The sequence below is a fragment of the Cryptomeria japonica genome, chromosome 4 (genome assembly GCF_030272615.1).
Source record: "Cryptomeria japonica chromosome 4, Sugi_1.0, whole genome shotgun sequence".
Taxonomy (NCBI): domain Eukaryota; kingdom Viridiplantae; phylum Streptophyta; class Pinopsida; order Cupressales; family Cupressaceae; genus Cryptomeria; species Cryptomeria japonica.
In genome coordinates this window covers 4,913,663-4,935,973 of record NC_081408.1, presented here as the reverse complement: position 1 = coordinate 4,935,973, position 22,311 = coordinate 4,913,663, and positions in this window count along the sequence as shown.

The window sequence follows — 22,311 nt, the reverse complement described above, 5'->3', positions numbered from 1 at the left end:
ATTTTTGAAGATTTTCAAATTCATTATCAATATTCTCTAATTGGTCAATGGTAACCCTAGTTAGTGATTCATTCTCATCATGAGAATTATGAAAAGAAGGGATAAATGACATCAATTGTTGGGTTGGAGGAACCACCAACATTCTCATAAAAGAAGTTATCCAAATTAGGCTCCATATCCTTAGTAATTAAACCTTGGGAAGCCATAATTCTACAACTTCTTCAAATGGGAATATTGTAGGTAGGACTAATGATAACAAAAATCATGCACAAAGGAGGAAAATTTGCATGCACGGATTGAAGATTATGATTAAACAATGATTTTTTTTGTAAAACTTGTTGATTAACCAATTCATTAAGCGATTTGATTTGTATCTGCAAGATAAATGTCTCTAAATCATAGCATAACATGACATAAAGATTAGATTTGAAAAATCATGCAACCCTCAAGTAAATTTTAGAATTATAAATTATGGTTTTTATGAAATCAACCTTTAAATTTATGTAATTCAATTGAAAATGAGATCTAGGAGTGCAAATTTCAATTTTAAAATGCATAAACAATCAGATCTAAGACAATGAATCCAAATTAGGCAACCCACAAGTTCAATTTTAGAATTATAAATTAGGGTTTGTGTGAATTTAACTTCTAAATTTATGTAATTCAATTGGAAATAAAATTGTACTTATGTAAATTTGAATTTGAAAATGCATAAACAATTAGATCTGAGATCATGAATCGGAAATTAAAGTGTAAGAAGTCGGGTTCACCAAAATGTAATGGGTGAAAATTAGGGTTTCACCATAAAATATAATAAAGCCACTAATTTTTCTTAATTTACCATTATATTAGGGAAAGATAGGAATTTAATAGATCTAGGCTTGATAGACCAAGATTTTGATTGGATTCTAGGTCTCCTAAATGGGGCTCTTCTTTCCCTAATATTGAATTGAATTTTCGAATTGTTAAAGATAAGGGCAAAATAGTGAATTATTGAATCAATTTGATAGATACAGTAAGATACAATCATCGTATGGAGCCACCAACGTGGATATGACCAGAAGAGGATGGTCCAGATATGTTCCTAGAAGTTCAGCTTGATTTTTCGAGACCACATGGTGGTGGTTGTCCTAGTCCTCAAAATTTATTATCGTCAAAAGGCGAACCTATTCGTCTCTACGAATCCTATCAATCCTCTCGAACGCATCGTTGCACCTATTCCTACACATAGTGAAAAGGGGGAAATTATTGGGAATAAGGGTTTGCCTTAGGTCAAACCCTAGTTTTGGAATTAACCATGAAATTGAATTGAAAATGTAAATGAAGTACCACAATAAATACTTTCCTTTTGAGGAAAAAGTTGAAACTGAATGAAAACCTAATGATATACCTTAATGAAGTTTTGTTTGTCTTCATAAGGAATTAGGGTTTCATGTAGATAGTCTTCATAAAACATATAATATGAATGCCATCTCTAATGCTTGAATCTTGACTTCACTATTGCTCCAATGCTTGATAGAAGACTTATTTCTTACTTTGAACTTCCTAAAGTGTATTTGAGATCTTGAATTTGTTAGGTGACTGGTTAGGTTTTAAATGAGAGGGGTAGACCTCCTTTTATACTTGTTGGTCAGAAAAAATTTTGAATTTTCAACACAAGGTGACACATCTAGGTGCCCTCGTTCCCTCCCAAATTAGGTGACCCTTATGAGGCCACAAGGTGCACCCTTTTTGAGAGGACCATGGCATTGGGTGCTATGGTCCTAGTTGGTGCCATGGTCCTAGTTGGTGCCATGGTCCTAGAAATTAGGGCTCTAGGATCAAGGGGAGATAGTGTAGGTAGTGAACAATTATGTTTGATAGTTGCTGTGAGAAGAATTAATGCTTCAGTCAAGCCTTAGAGGACGAACACCAAAGTGAGGCCTAAGGTAGGACAAAAATTGTAGGTGAGTACAATTTAGGACTCTATAAGATCTCCATTTTATCTTTTTTGAAATGTGACCAAAAAAGGCCATTTGAATTTTCTTTAAATGCAGGAAAATGGAAGTGTCCATCTTCTATGTTGCTTGTTAGAATATGATAATAATCACCTACCATTATCTTAAAAAGGCATTCACATGCATAAGGATATCATCAATGTTTGTCCAACCTACTACCCTTAGTTATAAATGTCATTAAACATTGCCACAACAAAAAGTGTCTAAAGGTATTTATGAAATGGTGAGGTGGCATGCATTCCCATGCCATTCATTCATCGAATTGGTAACCCATATATCCTCAATCATTTCAACCATCAATTTGGGGATATCGTCCACGATATCATCGCACTCATAGTTTATGGGTGTCACCTTGACATCTATGAAGTGACTAATTCCTACCATAATTTGAGAGAGTATCACAACCAACTTCCAATTTGGGGTTTGTTTGGTACGAATCACATTCACAACCAGCCACAAATCACCCTATAAGTGCACATGCTCACAATTCAGCATTCTAGCTTCACAAAGGCCAAGAATGGTGGCATAAAATTCATCTTCATTGTTTGAAGCTCAACCCAAGAAAGCTTCAAGAATCCACATAAATTTGTTCTTCACAATTCCTGATTACACACCTGATGCTAGCATGGCTTGGATTTCCATGGGTGGCACCATCAAAGTTGACCTTATATGAACTAGCATTTGGTGGCTGCCACTTCACATCTTTCCTTAGATTGGTAGGAAAATCAACTTGCATAGCCTCATAAATAGGGGAGCTTCACCTAAAAATTATCCTTTAGTTATTAGAAGTTCTTTTAGCATGGTACATTATCTCTTAACAAAATTCTTGGGAGTTATTGGATTATTGGAAACTATGGAAATTATTCTTAAGATGATGTTTATGTATTTATGCCTACATCTACTAAGACATTTGTCATTAAATTGTCATGGACTCTAAATTCAATTATAATAAGATATTCTTTCCACTTCTTTGATGTTTTTTCCATGCTTCTCACATGTGGTTTTAATTTGACCTACTTGTGTTTATTCTGGAACAATTAGCATGATGGTCAAAGATATGTCCCATTTAGAAGGCATAAAAAGTGAAATAAATAGATGGACATGAGAAATGAAATAAAATAATTTGGGATTAGAATGAATGTTAATTATGAATAGTTAGCTATTAAGAAATTATTGTGATGGTCAAATTTGAGATGATTACGCTATAATTCAAATGTTTGAGCAACCTTATTTATTATAGGACATAAAAGTATGCACCACAATGTGGAAAACCATGATGAAAAAGTGTCATGTGTGCTACAATATTAAATCCAAGTAGGAAAATGATAGGATGCACCATGATTTGGAAGATCATGATGATGATGTTTCCATAAAATTTCCCAAGGACCAATTGAAACCTTAAGAAAAATAAGAAGACGTAGAAGCAAGGAAGTAAATAATAAGCTTAAGAACAAATAAGATGTTTCCCTAGTACAAGCTAAAAGAATTAAAGACAATTTGATTATGACCATGATGATGATGATATAGAATTATCGATTTGAGAATAATACATCTCAAAAATAACATAAGGATTAGGAATAATATATCATGATAGCTATGAAATAATTAAATAAGGCTTGTTGCAAGGTTGGAAAAAAAAATGCATACATTTAGATGTATGTTTGATTGCTTTGAAATATTTGGTTAGATGTTTCTACTTTGCTACTATGTTTGGATGGATAGGATCAAAATATTTGGAATAAATATGTGAATACATTTAATTCAAAAATTATTCTAGAACTAGGGGTGTACAAGGTGTTTGATGGATGAAATGATTTGGGGAAATCAAGATGGAAATAATATGGGAAATGAATTCAATATATTGTATCCAAGGATTATACTTTAGAGGAATGAGATCCCTCAATCTATTATGTGTCATTCATGATATGGTAAAATTCTAGCTAAAGATGGTCAAACTTCATCCATTAATTATAACAATAAGGATAGAGTGTTTTACTAAAAATGATTAGACATATTAAGAGTTGTCCCAAAATTGTTACAAATATTAGTTTTTGTTGTTATTGAAGTCAAAATTGTTGATTCGGATATGCAACTTGGTTACATTTCTTGGTTCGAATATGGTTAGATACAATGTAATTATAATGGAACAACAATGTGATTATGCAAATGTGTGGAATCTATTTGTAGTTGTTTCAGAAGGCTTATAATGAAGTATCTTGAATTTTTAAGAGCTTCAATTTTTTGTTCTAAGATTCACAACTGATATTTAGTCAAGAATGATTGTTTTGATGTCTGTGTACAGGAATTCACTGTATTCATGTACTAGCTAGTATTTTGGTAATGCAATTTGATTATTCAGTGTTGTGGACATTTGTTGATGTTATATTGGGCATCCACAAGTACTCTTAGTGGTATGCATTTAAGTTTGTGCAAGGTTGTGGTAGTGCACTTAAACAATTTTATCTTTCGCACTTGACCTATAATGTTTTGGTCCACACAGTTACATGTGGATCTATGGGCAGTGATTTAGGATGGATAGGAAGGTGTTATGACATGGTGTGATGCCTCACACATCTTTTTTGTCTTCTGTATTGCATTGGAGTTTGTTTTTGGGCTGACTATTTTGTATTTATGTGTTACATATAATTAGGCCGACAAATAGAGGGAAGGGGAGAGGGAGGGAGTGAGAGAGATGTATATATATATAGACAAATAGAGGTAGGGAGGGAGGTATGTAGAGAGAGGGAGAGGGGAGATAGAGGTTAGTATATAGGGAAATATTGAGAGTGAGATAAGTAGAGAGGAAGTATGGGAGGGTGGGATGACAAGAAAGGGAGAGAGAGAGAGAGAGAGAGAAGTAAATGAAGGGACTAAGGGGAGGTATGTAGGAAGAGGGAGAGAGGAGAGAGATAAATAGAGAGAAAAAGAGAGATAGGTGGGGAGGGGGAGAGAGAGGTGAGATAGAGGAGAGAATGTGCATGAGGTAGGTAGAGAAGAGTGGGGTGATATAAAGAAGGGTGAGAGAGATAGGTTTAAATCTTGCAGGAGAGGAGAAAGAGAGAAAGAGAGACGAGGTAGAGAATGAGAGAGGGGGAGTGATAGTGATAGGGAGATTGCTAGAAAAGTACTCAATAAGGTGAATTAGGTCTAATGGTTCAGTTGGTTTCCAAAAGACTTGTTTGTGATTGTTATATATGTTTCCAAAATCAATGTAAGGTTATAGGTACTAGCATTTCATCCACAACTTCTCCAACATCCACCCTTTGAAGTAGGCACATACCCTTACTCAACTCACTCCTCCTTGATCAAACATGCTCTAACTCAATACCCTACTTCCTAGGCATTCATACCTACTATTCTAAGACAAGGAAAACTCTTCCTAAGGTTCTAGGAAGTTAGGCAAAATTTTTGTCTTTGATCATGTATAATTTAGTAGTTACTAAGCATTTTGCTCTTCTTCTCAAACTCCTTTGCTAGGTTACAAACCCCAAAAATTACTGTCATACTTTCAAGAAAGTGGAGGGGTCTCCTTCAATGTTCTTAGTTATCCAAAGGTTTTTCAAGTTATAAAAAGTTCAAATAATTCGGGTTCTTGAAAATGCAGTTTTGCAGTCCAAAAAGGCTAGTAGCCCGTGGAGGGCTAATTTACAGATTTTTGTTCACCCAGCCCAACGATGGGAAATTCCACCATAAAAATTGTCTTGAATGATGTTTATGAGGTCTAAGCTCAAATATTTTTCAGGTCTGAGGCTCCATGAAGAAGGTTTAGTGACTGTTCTCAATTTTAGGCACAAAAGTAGGGTTTAGTGAGGGTTTTGGTTCATGCACCATAGATTCTCACTTCCAAGCTTAGTTAAAGCTTCCACACTGCTAGGAAACCTCTACCACAACAAACTAATGCATACCCTACCACTGTCAAATGAGCATTGTGCCAAACACTTGGCAATTAAACTGTAAATGAACAAAATTCACTGTCAAACACTGTTTTTTCTTATTTTTTCACTGTTGTTCCTGCATGACAGCTAATTAGGAGTACACATAGAACATTAACATTGAAAATAATTACCACCAAACAATTTTTTAACTCTGCTTCAACATCAAGAACCATTTTCCAACACAAAAAGGTATTCATAGAGCAAATTTTGAAACAAAAACCAATTTCTTTCCCAAAACAAGGAACTCGTTGTCCTTCACGAACTGTGACATATTTCAACACAAAAAGAATTAAGTATGGAGCTCCAATTTCTTCAAAATGCTAATAGGATAGGTGCAGACCTCTGTCCATTTCTTGTTTCAACATTTGGTTCTTAGAACCCAAATTTTGAGCATTAAGGAAGAATATTAGCCAAGTTAGATAACTTGCCTAATAAGTGCTCAAATTCACCTTTTCCACCACAACTCTTGCATAAAAGAAACTTATATACATAATGTACAAGCAAATCAACTTGACCAAAACCATTTGTGGGAGCCCAAGCCTAGGATCAGTCAAGTTGTGGCATTTTAGAGGCCTCAAACCCTTGACAGGGCAGTGAGGAGTTACAAAATGGAGTCAACTAACTATACCAACTTCCAAATGAAAAACCAAAAACTATTTACATTCAAAGCATTGTAAGAGTAAATGGAACCTTCTCCAACTAGATACAATACAACAAGCACAAAGAATGTACGGCCTGTCAAATGAAAAGAGTTCCCAAAAACATTAAAATCAGAAATGTAAGTACTTTCAACTGATTTTTCTTGAAACTTACAACCACCAACCCTATGCAAAGAAAAGGGAGGTTCTTAAATAAATTTTGAAATTAGTTGCCAATTCCTGTATGGACATAGGGCATTTTTTACTTGCTTTTACACAAAAAGTCCATTATGACAACTTTACAAGCCCAAATGACAACATTTGTTGCTTCAAGACACATTTTGGATAACCTAACCTCGTCAAATTATATAAACACCTAAGACATGTTTAAACACACTATATAAACATGTTTCAAAGCTTTGGAAAGCATTTCTAGACCTTTCAGGCAATTTTGCACATTTTTGCCCTTTTTGGCCTAGAAATCCCAAATTGTCAACTCAAATCCTGAAAGGCAAAACTTGATCTCTTAAGTACAAAATGAGATCAAGAACCACTTGAAAAGACACAAAACAACCTAAAACAAAATCATAAACCTAACACAAGACATTACAAACATGAAAGCAAGAAATACTCAAAAAGGAGAGTTTTTACTCAACTAGGTGCTCCTGCACCAGATAGGAAGAGAAATAGGTCTAGAGATGGAGAGAGAGAGAGAGAGAGAGAGAGAGAGAGAGAGAGAGAGAGAGAGAGAGAGAGAGAGAGAGAGAGAGAGAGAGAGAGAGAGAGAGAGCGCTTAGTGATTACTAAAATTTTATTGTTTGAGAAATTATAAGATCTTGAGATTGGGGAGAGAGGAGATAGTGAGATAGAGAGAGGTAGAGAGGGAGGGAAAGGAGAGATACAAGAAAATAGATAGGTCTAGAGCTTAGGGGAGAAAAAGAATGTGAGATAGAGAGATAGTAAGAGAATGATGATAGAAGCCTACTGATTTATGAAATTTGACTAAGTCTAAAAAATTATAAGATCTCCTAAAATCTAGAATCTGCATTATGACTCCTAGAGATCTGAAACCACTCTCAAACATCCTAACAATATATACATAAAATATAACTTAAAGTATAAGAAATATCTTAAATGTTATATTTTATGTATGTATCTTGATGAAAAGACTAAGAGAATGCTAAAGGAATTGTCATCTAAGTCCATGTTCCTTATCTAACTTAATGTAACCAAAACACGGTCGCATTTTTCTTGCTAAACATATCACGATTGCATTTTAATTTTTAAGAACACGATCACATTTTTATTTTTTTTTAAACACGATTATTTTTTTATTTTTAAGAACACGATCATGTTTTTAATTTAAAGAACGCATCCACATTTTGGCTCAAATTTTTAGAGCCTTAACACATGTGATTTTTGAATTTATTAAAAACACGATCGTGTATCGTCCATTTTAGGATTTTTTTTTGCTAGTGCATTTTTTTGTTCACTGTCTTGGTGCACTTACCCCTATATTATTGTGTCATATTTGTGAGAGTTGTAATCTTGTTATAAATTCCAAATTATGGTTATTTGTGGACTTTTGTGAAGGAAAAAAAAAGTGTTGCAAATATATATTTCTTATATTTATAATTGTTTTGATCCATCTATCTTTAGGATGGTATCCCTACTTGGGAATCAAGTAACTATTTGACTATAAATCACACATTAATTTGTAATGAAATTATCATCATTTATAAGTCCTAACTTTTCTAGATTGTAGGCTTCAAATATGATCATGTTGTAAAAACAGAGTATAGATGTTGTATATGTTCATTATGATGTTATGTAGTAAGATCAATTTAATTTGTAATTTTTTTTTAATTGGATCTTATATTATCAATTTCAAGCTTAGAGGTTTTGTTCCTTATTGCTCTATGGTTTTACTTATTTTCATGTAGTTATGGCTAGGTCAATATGAAATCTTTTGTGAAGTTTAAATATTGAAAATTATGCTTAAGTATGGTGAATACCATTTCTTTGAAAATTTCCTTAACATTATGCAAAATGTGTAAAATGTGCTTTATCTTAGAAGTCTTATCTAGGTCTAGCTTCTTACTTGTGCTTGGGGTCTTGTACATCAATTGCTAATATTTTAGGTAGTAGGTGTGTGGTATGAATTTAGATAGTTTTCTAGGATTTTAAGAGAACATTTGACATCTCTTAGGATCAAGTTTGATGTCATGAGGAATTCTAGATTTGTTAGGAAACATTTTTTTCTTTTTAAAGATCAACTATTTTAGGTTAGGAGTTAGTCACCTTGGTAATTCTACTTGTCTTTAAGTTTGTAACTAGCTAAAAGGTAAACCTCTCTCCTATGACAACCTTACCTTTTCCTAAGCGAACTTAACATCTCATGAGAAACCTTACAAGAAAAAAGGGGCGATGTTTAGATAGTGAATATTCCTTGTACTTTATAAAGAAAATTTCTAGATGGATATTTCTACATGGGTTTAATTTTATTGCTTATAACTTATGTTTGCATGGTACTTTGGCTACTTTGTGAATTATCATTCTCCTATGCATCCTTTTAATTTGAGTGGAACAATGTCTTGGTTGTCATTTTTGCATCCCTGTGGAAGTATAGTTGTGTTTCTTATAGGTCGAGGGATGTAAATGTTCAATCCTTGTCCTCTTCTTCTCATTTGTGATTGAGAGCAATTATGGTTCCAAATCTTATTATCAATGTTAAATGAGCTCAACCCCTTGCATAATCATCATGGCAACCTTGTCAAAAAATCAAGTTAGCCTTTTGGGAGCGTTGTTATGTGTTGATATGCATTAATTTTGTGTCATTGTGTACTGTATGGGGTTTTCATGTGCTCTAGTCATAATTTTGGCTAGTTTTGACAACATCATGTGAATGAGAATGAGGTTGTGAGATGTGTTTTTTGTAATTGTAATAAAAAAAAATCATCTATATTTTATTTGATAATGTTCTAATGTAAATTTGGGGTATTGCAATACTTTTTCTTGTAGTAAAAAAATGATTTCAATGTTGATGTGATTCCCATAAGAACTCATCAAAACTCTTGAGATACATTTGAAGATGAACATAACAACAAAAAGGTGATGATAATATGCTCCAAAAGCCTTTAAAAATTCAATCAACTCTCTCAGATATTATATTGATAAGATTCCTAAATCAAATGACAATTTTCTTATTAGATGAATATAAACAAATTATTCTTCACAACTTCCTAAATATTATTTATGTTCATTTTGTCAACACTTCATATTTTTCTATGTAAAAAATACAGCATAACTTATTTTAAACAATATATCATAATTTACATTAAATATTTATTTAGAAAAGTAAAAGGAATAAAAAATATTTTATTTCAAATGTTTTTATCATTCTCTAAGCATGAAAACTAATAAATTATAACAAATCTGTCAATTTCCATTTTTTATTAGTGGAAAGGGGCCTAGTTATGGTCCATGTTCTAATTACCATTCATTGTATTTTGCTAATTAAAAACCCATTAAAAATCATCTAGTGGGTCAATAGCCACCCATTGGTATACCCAATAGCTGGAAAAAGAAGTTAGTAATTAGATCAATTGTGCAACTTTATTGGAATCAATAACAAATGATTATTAGGGCATTTGTGCATAAGCATTAGATCAACTATGCAATTTTTTTAATTGTCAAAACAAATGGTTAACATAGCAATAGTGAATATGTATGAGACAACACTTTGAAACAACCACTTTTTGACCCTTGTTTGCATAATGAACCCCACAGTATTTGTCTTTACCATCCATAAGCCAACACAATAGCCAACATAATAGGCATAACCCCATTTCCCCATGCAGCTGCTTAAGCCTATTTTTGCTTAGTGAAGTGTTCGCATGCAATTTTTTAATTAGAGGGAAATGAAAATTTGGAACCTTTTCCTAGTTTTGTGGAACAACTACTGCTTAATAATAAAAAATAAGCTAGAAAAGAGGGTCTGGAAATGAGTAGCAACTGCTTATTAAAAAAAATGACACAAGGCTTCACCAAATTTTTTTTCTTTCTTTTTTATTTGCCCTAAATTTTGCTTCTAAATTTTATGTAAAAAATATTATTAAAAATTTCATTTAAAAGTGTCATTTAAGAGGGTTGCTTAAGAACAAGCAGCGATTTTTTTATGCATGGGGTCACCAACTCCACAAATTGTTGCACAAAAAGTGGAGCAGCAGCTGCTAGCCAAAATAAGCTAAGCAGTCGCATGGGGACCTGCCTTAGTAGTTAAGTCGAATATGAAGACAATAAAAAAAAAATCGAAATTCGATTTACCATTTAAGAACAATAAAAAAATCATCGAAATTCGATTTACCATTTAAGAACACAAATTAATCGAGAAGTTTTATTGGAATCAGCCTGAACTGTAGAAATCTAATAATATGGTTTTCTACCATGGTACACTTTCTAGGTTAGTAGATAAGATTGCAGTCATCTTTTTCTTCGATTGTAACCCTTGCTATGATTTTGTCCTCCGTATACGACTATTGGTCCGAGGAAGTGACAAATGTACAAATTCTTTGGGCAATAATTTCTCAGGTACATTTTAAGACATGATGTTCAGTCGACTATTGGTCCGAGGAAGTGACAAATGTACAAATTCTTTGGGCAATAATTTCTCAGGTACATTTTAAGACATGATGTTCAGTCATTCCAGGTAGAATTATGATAAGCTTCATTTCATATCACACAATACACTTCACTCTCTGTGCTACCTGACGTAGTTACTTTAAGTTCCTACTGGTTAAGCCAGGAAGAGGACATTTAGTGCCTCAAAAATTATGGTGTCATAGGATGGTACTAGTGTACACCATCCCCTCGATCATCTTGTCTTTCATTAGCTTGGAGTGCATGCGCATCGTCCTAATAGCCGTTTATCATGGAGCTCATTTTTTCTTCCTAAAGCAAAAAGCACCAGTACTTTACAGTAAGCTCGCTCCTTGTATACAGTTTCATAAACGCCCTTTGTTAAGCTAGCTCTTCTATATATCCTACTAATTTATAGCTTGGATGTCACGAAGGCCAACATAGATGTCTAAATAGAATTGTTAGATGACATAAATGTTATGTATCCGGGGATATGATGAAATATGGAGATAACAATATGTGGCACACCTCACTTAGTTATATTGGGCTTTGTATATAATTTGTGTAATTAGTTATATTAAGTGATGAGTAGATTGTCATTAGAATTATGATATTCTATAGGCCAGCTTTAAACCACACACACTAAGCAGCGTATTAAGCCTAGAGAATGTTAGTCAATTTTGAGTGTTTAACACTTTTAAGTCTTGTTACCTCCATATTTGGCCTACATAAAATTTGAAAAATTTCAAATCAATCTCAGTGTCGAGTAAAGATCCAATAGCTGTTTTTATGTAAACAGTGAACATGCAATCCAAGGTCATTGCTAGTCAAAATATGAAAAATGGAAGATTTTTGAGAATTATCACAAATTGAGGGAAATCGCTTGACAATCGGGATCTAAACATCATTTTATGTCGTGTGGCCAACTTTCCCCTGAACCCAGTTCATACTTTGTCATATTTTAAACTTTCAATTTTTGGTGTCTGTTTCTCCCAAATGATTAAAATATCTCATTTAAGGCTTCGTCATGAGGTGTGAATAATTGTGTGGATCAATTTCCCTATCGTTGACACGTGTTTCAAATTTTAGGATCCAACTCCTTACCGTTTGAAGGTTATGCCATTTTTCTCCAGCCAAAGCAATATATTTAAAATATTTAAATTATTTCTCAAATAATAATTTAATATTTTAAATTATTTTAATATGTCTGGTCATTTGTGCTTAAAAAGTTGTTCATAAGTGTTGGTTGCACTCTTTCTTGTTTTCTCTCAGTGGCCAATTGTTTCCAAGATTTACTCGATTGTTCGTTGAAGCAAAAGGTTAGAAATGCTCACTTTTTGAGCATTCTTAACCTCATTTTTCAACCTTTTGTCAAAAAGGTTAGAAATGCTCACTTTTTGAGCATTTCTAACCCATATTTCTAACCTATCCCCAAAAGGTTAAGAATGCTCAAAATTTGAGCATTTATAACCCCATTTCTTAACCTTTTGGGCCCCACTTTGTCAAGAAGGTTAGAAATGCTCAATTTTTTAGCATTCTTAACCTCTTATTGATTTTATCAAAGAAAGGGAAAATATTAAAGAAAAACAATAAATAAAAGAAGGATTCAAAGAACAGGTTATGAGCGTTCATCAATGCATTAAATAAGAGAGGGAATCGCATCAGATGTTGTAGTCGCGACTACTCTGATAGCCAATATACGTAACATGTTTGAATGTTGCAGAATGAGGAAGAATACACAATATCCATGAGATGCTTGACAAGAATACCACGTATGTTGCAGGTTATGGATGCACAGACAATGCATGGGAACTGTTCGACATAATTCCTCCAAGGAATGTGAATCAAGTGATAGGCAACACACATGACTGAACTCTTCAAAAATGTTCTCTACTGACATGCCTCACTTCTAGCAGTGTGGTCTTAAGGAATGGGATGGTTTCATGCTTTCAAAAAAAATGAATTGGAGTATTACATCTATCAAAAGACAATGCACCTGAAGTGTTTGGCAATAGTGAATGGCGTTTAACAGTTTGAAAAGCCGCCTCAAGGAAATGTGTCCCTCGATAAATGCAAATCACGGGAGCTTTCATTGTGGCACATTAATTGTTTGGCAAAATTCCCCAAAGAAGGTCGTGGTCTCAATAGTGCACTATTTGGTGTCATATTCCTCAAAGTCACGCAGTCTCAGGTATTGGCTGCAATAGTGCACACCATAGTGTTAGCAGAATCCCTCACGGTCACGTGGTCATAAGGCATGAAAAGGTGACAAGGCATGTGGACAGTTATCACCATCACTTCCAGCAGGGCTAGTTTGTGACAGCTACTGCAAGTCATGAGAAATATGGAAACACAAACAACACACGTGAATAGTTTGATAGAATTCCTCAAAGTAACGAGGTCTCATGGCATATACGTTTGACAATGCATGGAGACTTTGGCAACGTTGATTCCAGTAGGTAAACAGTTTGATAGAATTCTGCAAAGAAACATCTCTTTGGCAGGCGTTAACCCCAGAGATGCGGTCTCATGACATGCGGTGATGATATTGCCCTCAACCAAGCTCATGATGCAAATTGGAAATACGATGGTTGCAGGATATGATGTTAACCAAGCTCTCAACCATTGAAGCACGGACATGGAACGTGAACTATTCGAGACAAAATGCTCTTCTTTGAAGCATATTTCCTAACACAAGTTATATTGCAAAAATGTGGTCTCATGAAATGTGATAATTGCAGGATATCCACAAAATGGACTTTGAATGGGGTATTGACACCCATTAAAACTTTTGCACCACATGTTCATTGTTTAGCAGAATACCTTAAACAATGTCATCCATGGAATACGATGATCTCAGGATATGCAAAAAATGAACATTTATAAACTTTCAAGAAAATGCAATTGGCATACATAAAACCAAATTCCACAACCATTGCCTGTGCCAAATGGGAGCTTTGGAACACGGTATGAACATCTATCAAAGCATAAAAGTTAGATGAATTTTGTTACATGTTTTAGTTGCTACTGCTCTAGTAGACATGCATGCAGCAAGTGGAAGTATATACAAGGCATGAGAATTGTTTTAAAAAATGCCTCAAAGGAATGTGGCCTTGTGGAATGCCACAATTGCAGGATATGCAAAAAATGGTTTTGTTGACAGGGCTTTAGGCACATGAAATCGGTCGATGTGAAATCAACATTCTCCCCGCCTGTAACAAAATGAGAGTTTTGGAGCAGGGTATGGATATCCATAAAAGTATAATGGAAGTCAGAGTATTTTGTTAGATATTGCAGTCGGAACAATTTAGTAAGCATGGACAAGACACAAGCAAACTGTTTGACAGTCCGCCTCAAAGTGATAGTACCACATGGAATGCAATGATTACGAGAATATACTAAATGGTTTGTTGAACAAAATTTAATAACTTTTGAAACAAATGCAATTGGTAGGCAAAGACTAAATTCCTTAACCCGCACCATCATTTTCTCTTCTGTACCAAAATTTTGCAATTTGCTTAAGTCAACATGCATGAATGTGTGAAAGCATAGAGTACAAGACATGTGAGCTATTTGGCATAGTGCAGTGAAGGGAATACTTCTCATGGATCACAATAATTGTAGAGTGTATGCAACTGTCAAATCATAAGTGTCCGGTTTGATATGCATAGAAATGTCAAATCATAAAGAAAGACTTGAACAGTTTCACAAAATGCCCCTTGGGTGGTTGTTTCCTTCAATTGATTAAGACAGATTACAAAATTCACCACCGAGATATTGTAGTTGAAAGATATTGGGGTCATATTAATTGGTATTTTCATCATATATGGTTGTATAGAGCTAGCGACATTGGTGGTCACAGTTTAAGAGCAAAGAGAATTTATGATTAATTCCCCTCCAGTACTATTACTAATGTTGGTGATAACTTGGTTAAGTCTCCTTCAACGATTGTGCAAAATAGAATAATGTTGTATCAAAGGCTATAAAGTTGCCAAAGTGAGAGAAAACTTTAAATGATAAGAAGTAATTTTGTTAAATAGCAATATAGTACTGGCACTGGAAAGGGAGCCTCATGTTGATGGAGAAGGTACATGTAACACATTTTATGATTAACATTACACAAATGATAACATCTCGAAGAAGAATTAGATATAAATGATAAATGATCAATGAGATTCATGATTTGGAAAATTTGTTATTGATCACTGCAATTTCTCTTGTGAAAGTTATTAAAGGAAATGACCATGACAAGACCAACTTTTTCAAATTGCTTGGGAATACAAGGAGTTCACAAGAGGAAATGATGACTAGTAGATGTAGTCAAATCTCTCATATCTGAAGACCAAATTGTTGATGAGAAAGTTACTCGCAAATTAGAAGAAGACATGGAATCAACCCCGGCAAATCGACAATGAGTTATTTCTTCAATGTAATGGATTTGAAATTATTTTGTAAAAAGTGACTTATGTCACTTATTGTAACCAAGGTTGGAAAGTTGACTTCTTCTACGCATAAAAGTGTAGGTTACTAACTCATTGAAATTTACGCAGAAAAGAGTTAGTTATCAACCTAGGGTTGAAGTTGGTTATAAGGTAGCTAGTTATCCTACAAGCCTATAAATACAAGGCTATTTGTAATTTAAAGGGGGGAAACTTTTTACAGAGGGGAAAACTCTGCTGGAATTTTAGGAGAAACTTGTAATGACATTTTGATTTGCACCATGTATAGAAAGGATTTTGGACTTGTATATTTCCAAAAGGATAATGAAGAATACGTCTTAGTTTGTATGTTCTAAATGTATTCATGTGTTATCATTGTCAATTTCTCATATGTCAAATTGGTAGTCTTTTTATGCATGTGTGATCTGTACGATTGATGTGATGATGCACAAGCAACCTTTGGTATCTTAGTTTGAATGTGTTGAAGTGTCTTATCTCTTCATATGTTGAGATTTGTCATTCTTCTTTATCATCATCTCATGGCTAAGCATATTACCTTATAAACTCCCCTTGTAACTTGTTGTTAATGTTGGGAAATCTCAGTGGATGGTCGTATGTCTATTGTTGGGGTTTCTATCTTTATTCCTCTTTAGTTTTATGTTTTCTCCTTTATGTACTTTCAGGTTAAAAGTACACAAAATCCTAAATACCCCTATCATACGAGGGAGTTGCCCCTCTCAAACGCAGAGGAAGATTGTGTTTCATAGAACGATCTCTCCAACTGTTGGAACGTTTGTCACTGCTTATCGGGCAAACAGGGTCAGTTTCAGGTAAACAATCGCAGTGACAAATCTATTTACCAACAAGTCTAAAAGTGTATTCTTAGTGTGACCACACACCTTAAGCAACGTATGCCTAGAAAATGTCAATCAACTATAAGTGTTTAAACATTTTTAAGTCTACAAGTGTAGGCTTAGTGTGGGTGATTTAAGCGGTTCCTATATGACCTCATTAGGAGGAGGTATATTTATAGGATGTGAATATAATTGTAAGGATATGTGTTAAGTCTAATATATGTTTTGAATCTCTTGGATATATAGCATGGAGTGGTTTCTTTGATAAGGACTATTGTCTAGTGTTACCCTACCTAAAGGATTTATTGTCATTCTAAGTTTATTAAATATTAGGGCATATTGTCTCATAAACATCTCTTATGTTGTGTGAGATGTATCTTCTATACTTTCTTATACCATGATTATATATATGGATATTATCACTAAATATATAAATGAGAACACAATACTAATCACATAGCTTAATTAAGAAGTAAGATAGGAAGAATAAGTAAGTCCTAACGAGCATAGCATAAGACCTCTAAGCATTTAAGTCCCTTGGACATATTTAAGTCCTAGCAAGCATAGCATAAGACCTCTTGGAATTATGTCAAGCCCTTTGGACATATTATAAATTCTTCTCTCTTTAAATATTTCACTCATGAAAACATTGTATTATATACTTGACTGATAGACACTATGTAATGAACCTTGTGGAGGCTAGTTTGAGTAGTCATAGGTTCCAATAAAAATAATCAAGCCCTCATATAAAACATCATTTGTTAAAAACTTTAGGATTGTGAATTGTGACAAGATGACGCTCGTGTAGTCACTTTTATTGAAGACCTACATTGTTGGGGTACTTCATTTTTCTTTAATAGAAATTGACATGTGGAGTGTTAGAACATAATGTTATTAGGGGTCATACCCTTATACCATCTATATTTTTCTAATTTAAGGTTATAAAGCATTATATTGTAAAGCATAAATTATTTAATAATTAATAATCTAATAAATATTAGATCATTAATTATTTACGAATGGTTGCCTTGAATAAGTGCGACTAATACCCCTTAAGGTATTTTACCACCATTTCTCCATATTTAAAGAGGTTCCCTCTCATTTGAGAATGAGTGAATTTGGAGATGTATAGTGAGTTATGTCATTATACACATGAGTTATTATTAGCCATGTGGGAGTATGTAGAGGATTGTTACTAGGTTTGGTCTATTTTTAGTAGACTATATTTTTTGTGTGTTTTTAATAAAATGATGAGCTTCATGGTGTTTTTTACCCAAAAGGGTTTTACCCATACTTATATCTTGTGTAATGTATAAAATCTATGCTTGTATGAATCTCATTTTATTTATTTTATATTTTTTCATTATTATTAGCATACATTACATGAAAAAAGTTGCAGTTAAAAACTACAAGAATAGAACCAATTAACAGTTACAACAACATTACAACTTTGTCCAAGTGGACCAACAAAATGATAAATAAAATAACAACAATAAGAGCCATATAACATCCAACCCATATGGCCCAACAACATAACAATAACATAACAAGACACAATAAATAAATATTTTTTTCTATCAACATGAGAAACCATACAACAATCAATCTTGCAAGACTGATCTTAAAATGCACTCCATGCCAACCTTCTTTTCATGAAGCAGCTACATAACTTGAGATTTGATGCCTTGAATTTGAAAGTCCAGCTTCAAGTTCTTTTCATCCTTGGCCTATAACTCAGAAAATAGAGAAGCAAGACAATAGAAAATGTCAAAGTAACTTAGCCTTAGATCCTAATTTTTAGCAACTACTCATAACCCTATGTACATTATAAGATTAAGAGTGTAACATCAAGTAAACCAAATTATTACACATAGACATTATATTAGGAAACACCTAGATCAAAATGTTTGATTATGGACTTGAATAATACACTCCATAACATTTTATTAAACAATCTAGCTTTGCTTGGTGTTGGCCATACTAAACATCACATTGTATTATGAACTAAACCTTTTGGTCAACATAAAACACAAGAAAAGTTAGGTTTTCTAAAAAATAAATAAAGTGAGCATTAGATGTGAATCTCTTTTGAAAATAGAGAAGAGAGAGAGAGAGAGAGAGAGAGAGAGAGAGAGAGAGAGAGAGAGAGAGAGAGAGAGAGAGAGAGAGAGAGAGAGAGAGAGAGAGAGAGAGAGAGAGAGAGAGAGAGAGAGAGAGATTCCTTTAATGTGAGTTTTATTTGGATTTAAATCATGCTTCACATATGTAGCTCAAGTTATCATTCAACTTTAATACATAAGAAGACTTGTGTTTAAAGGACTAATATAGATTAGCTTGAAATACCACTTTTCCATTGTAAATCTTACCTTGAGATGCAAGAATCATGCCATATAGACAACCCCTACACCATCTTCTAGATCCCATGTGTTAGCAATATATCAATAAAGAGCTACACATAGATAGTCACAAATAAAGAGGAATACATTTATACCTGAAAAGTTACTAAATATCATTAGAATTTAATATTTTTCGTTGTTATAATTGATATGTCTTCTTGTTTGCATTGGAGAATATCATTTTGTGTTAAAAATGTGAGACCCAAAGTAGGCCCCATAGACATGATGATTGAAAAGATCTAGATCTCAATGTTTGAATATGAGATTCAATACTCTACTCCATGATATTTATAAAAAAACCTATGTATCCTAGGTGTAAGCCCCACCCGACATTACATGGTATTCTAGACTCCAAATTTTAGTTAACTGAAGAACCAAAGAGAATTCAAATCTTCTAGTAAGTAAAGAAAGTGAGCACCATATGCAATAATCCTTCCAAAACATAATATATAAATGGCTTGTGTCCTCTAATGAAAGCCCCATCCAGATTTAAAACATGACTCACAAACCTCTAGTTAATGTTAAGCTCCAAAATATAAGAAGAGACAAGTTTTTTAGCAACAAGATATAATAATTAGTATATAGTCAAACAAAATTTGGTTAAGTTGAAGCTTAGGTATGGGGTGCATGTGTGTGAGAGATATGGAATCAAAACATGTTTCTAGAGTTAAGCATCCCACTTAGTTGGATTTAATACAATTTCTTGGGATGCATCAAGGTCAAAGGTGTGAAACAAGTCAAACTAAGAAAGTGAGAAGCTTTCAAGAGTATAATTAACTTAAGGTCTAGGTTCAAAATTGAATCACAATAATAAGATATAAGCCCAAAAAATGTAAAACATATAATACATTGAAGCATAGAGATATTTAAATTTTACACCATGATAAACATGAAGCTTAGAAAAGTAGGAAACATGGAGATTAAACATAGATGTGTGATATAGGATATGCCACATTATTTTAAGGGGGGGCCATTAAAAGAATGAAAACTAATAATTAGAGAAGGGAAATGATAGAGATGGATGGTAAACACAAAGTTATAAAAAATATTGTAATAGGACATAGCCAATAGGGCCAAAATTGGGACATAGATTGTTCTTCTATTGTTGATTTGAATGAATATTTAGAGTGGTTGGCCTTGGGTTTGGCCTCATAAATGCACTTATTTTGTAGAGGTAAAAAATATTGTGGTGGCATCCTAAGTTGAATAGGTATACATATATTTATATTTCTCTTTAATATCTATGCACTTTTAGAACAATGCCACTATATTTTGAGTCCCTAGATGTTAAAATTTGTTAGCATTATGTTGTATGTTGTCATTGATGTTAAATCCTATGGTCTGGATTAGGTCTGGATGTGGTATGTTAAGCAACAACATATGTATGAGATGGTGTTATGCGTTTGGAGGTTTCCCATAATTCCCAGATGGCTTGGCTTTTCAGAAGATGTGTTACTAATATTATTCAGTGCTATTCTTGGGTCTGGTTTAACCCAAAAGTCAAGATCTTTGTCTGAAAGTCGAGATTGTGCTAGGATTATTGTATAACGTATGGATGGTACTTTGGGTCTAGCTTTGGCGAAGTTTCTAGCTTGTTGATACGTTTGATGAGGAACGTTGTGATGAGGTCTACTTCTCATTCCTTTCCATCACCAAAATGTTTAGTGGTGACCTATTTTGGATCCATGTCTTGGCCGAAATTAAGGATCATTTTTTCCAAAGATAGTATATTTATAGAGGTTGTTTTGGATGAATGGAGATATGGTTTTTTGTGTTGAAGACATGCGAGATTAAAGGAATCTAGTTGATGTGTTAGAGTTGTGTTGTAGATTGTTACTAGAAGCAGTTCCACATGTGCAGATTATGTTTCAGTGGTGGATTCTCTTGTTACTTTCTTTCTTCTTCAACAGTGATCCTTCTTCTAGACAGTGAGCCCTCCGATAGTGAGTCTTTTTGGGCAGTGAGTATCCTGATAGTGAGCGCCACCCTTTGTAAAAAACACCTTAACTAGTGTTTATATATTGAGAATTAGCATTCTCCGTGGTTTTTCCCTTCTTGGGGTTTCCATGTAAATTCGGGTGTCTCTTGTGTCTAATTTGATATGTGCATGTGCTTTGGTATTTATCTACTTTATTAATTTTGCTAATAATTCTAGATTTGAGAATTAAGCTAAAAAGTAAAAATTGTTGTCAACTGATTCATTCCCCCTCTCAGTTGCCTGGATATTCAACAAAATTATGGTTTTTAAAACATAGAGGATAATTTGAGCATTTAAGTATCAATTTTAAATCTACAAGGACTAGTTTTTATGAGATAATAGGTTTGGCTAGATTGAACATACACGGAGAGGAAGCATCAAGAATGCATTTTATCTATATTTTTGTTATTTAACCTTATAATTTGAGCCTAGGACATGTCATAAGATGCATTTTGTTTTCCATAAAGATAATGGGGGATGTTTTGAGTCTTCATTAGCCAATTTCATATCTATTGAAGCTAAAAATAAGCATTTTTTATAAATTCAAATCAAATAGTTGAATGTTTATGGTGCTAATTCTTGAATTGGTGATGAGATTAACACTCTTCCACTAGATTGCAAATTTCTTGAGGTTATTGGTTATGATTGACATCCTAATAGGCATCATGAATTAAAAAAACTTGTGAAATTCCATACTTATAATGGATCAAAGGATGTTAGCCTTCTCTTTTCAAAAGTTTTCTCACAATTGGTTTACACTAGGATACACCTTATCTTCCATCTTATTTGTGACCATGTTCGAATGTTACTTTATTTTTTCTTTCAAACCAATTGTAAATCCATAAACTAATCCACTTTAATGAATACAAGTAATTCCACTTAAGTAGAAAGAAAGACAATCAATTGATTTTTGACAAGTCAATATGACATAACAAAAAAGATTTACAATATTCATAACATGTTTTTATTCAATATTCATAACATGTGTTTTATTCAGATGAAAGGTTATATCTAGAATGTGAATGAAATAGATGAAAACCATTAGAAATGTTGTAAGTACATCTATACTCGAGCACTTATATAGTGGACCATATACATCTGAAAAAAAACATTGTCATAGAAATCTAGACACATTGTCATAGAAATCTAGACAACTTCATGACCTCCATAAATCCTCGAACTCTTTAAAAGTAAGGATTCAAGAAATCATTCAAAGATAATGAGTACAAATGTACTTTCACTTTTATATTTTGTCACATAGTAAGCATTCTCTACCTGTTTTTATATGGTGCTACACAAGATGACAGTCTACATTCTTTCGATTTGAAAGCCTGCCATGATTTTGTTCCATTATACATCTATCCGATCTTGAGAAGATTTTATTCCTCCGAGGAAGTGCTCTGTCAGATTAACATTTCACGTATCCAACGCCGCCA